Below are 1,882 nucleotides of genomic sequence, written 5' to 3'. Positions count from 1 at the left end.
ACGTTTCTTCTTCCTTTTCCAGTGTGGCTACTAGCAATTTTTAAATTACGTATTACATATGTGGTTCACACATTTCTAATACAGGCCTAATACCTGGGCCCCAAACAACTCATGCTCACATCCTACTCCTGATTCTCTAAAACACCCAAACCAACCTAACTTTTGTTCTCCTGGATAAGCACAGATTTTGGTGTTCTTAGTTGGAGAACTGTTTTACAAACGAGCCATATGGTGCTAAGTAAGGGTTAACTATGCTTAGTGTAGTCATATGTTAGGGCTCTCACATGTATTTATTGAATACCTACTGTGTGTATAGATTGTACTTGAACCAACTGGGCCTATTAAGGAAGCATCAGCTAGCCCTGCCATCCAACAGCTAGCAATCTAGCTGGCTATCACCATTTGATGACAGTAATCTGAAATATTGACCTATCTTCCCCTAAAAGAATAAATCAAATAGGAATTTTAGGGACAATGGTAGAATCATGGAAACTACCTGTATTATGGTCATAAAGGAAGTTCCATGGAGCCTTTCAATTCATACCACATGTGTCTGCATGCTTCCAGCCCACTGCATGATCAGTTGGAAATCTTTTTTTCTCTTTTGTCCCTGACAAGAATTACAGGGTCTGCATTTCTCTGGTGTAAATTTCTCTGTATTCTGAAGAAAGATAAGTGACTTCAGCCAAGTTCAGAAAATAAAAACAAAATGGCAAAATACCTTCTACTTTGTCTCTTCTGTTTGAAGACACAGGAGTCTGGTCTACCTTGCAACCTCATCTCCATATCTACTCACAGAAAAATCAGAACAGAACCAATTAAATAAGAGCCCCACTCAGAGAGCAAACACATTCTGAGAAAACGATTCTTCCTTCTTTGTTTTCCTTTTATTGAGAAAGCCAATCATGTCAGTTCAAGAGGCCAAAGATAATTTCGTTTAAAAATCGTACATTATAACCACACGAATTTTAGCCCAAATTAGGAATGGGATTTAGTTTCAATTCTCTTTCCTTTGAACTTGATTATTTTAAAAGAGGAATGTTTTGCTTGAAGCAGTTAGTATTTGCAGCCCAAACAGTTTCTGCTCACTGCTGTCTACAGGGTTGCCTTTGGATATAAATGTCCCTAATAGATCACAGTTTGGGGCTTAAAATATCCATGTTCATCCCAAAGTGTTTATTTTCTTTCTCCTTCTACAGACACTGTAGTCAGTTTCTTTCCCAACCCTTTTTATCTCAAAGAAAACAAGTTTCATCATTTGAAAGTGTATCTTATGCCATAAAACCAGGTCAATATTAAGAGAAGAGTTGTAATCACATAGATCAGTATCAGCCACAAAACACAGGATTTAAAGTGGAGAAAGATGAGATCTTATCAACCACAGTGATTAATTACAAATAAAAGAGAAAGCAGAGCCCAAGCTTCAGGCTGGAGATCTTATTTATTGGGATTCGTGCACTGAGACTGTGTTCGGGGAGCAGAGTGAACAATCCTGCCTACCTGCAGCTGCCATAGTTAAGCTGGAGTCCCAGATTCTGATTATAATCAATTGATTTATTTCCACGTCATGACAGATGTTCCTAGCCTGAACTCATGCACACTTTCTTGTGTCTCCTTGTTTTTATGGTCTATACACTCTTCTCTCTGCCTAATATGCTTCTCTTCACACCACTTTCCAACCCATCCATGCCTTCCAACCCACAGGTCCTCCCATCTCCCAATTCAAACAGAATCCTCTCTGAGGAGCCTTCCCTGGTGTACCTTCCAACCACCCCCAGGCAGAGACAGGTACCCCAGCATACTCCCTCCTGATGCCCTTTGCACGGACCCCACTGGCATAGCACTTCTCACTGGTTTGATTATTATCTGCCCATATGTCCTC

The sequence above is a fragment of the Ovis canadensis genome, chromosome 9 (assembly GCF_042477335.2).
Source record: "Ovis canadensis isolate MfBH-ARS-UI-01 breed Bighorn chromosome 9, ARS-UI_OviCan_v2, whole genome shotgun sequence".
Lineage (NCBI taxonomy): Eukaryota > Metazoa > Chordata > Mammalia > Artiodactyla > Bovidae > Ovis > Ovis canadensis.
This window is presented reverse-complemented; position numbering follows the sequence as displayed.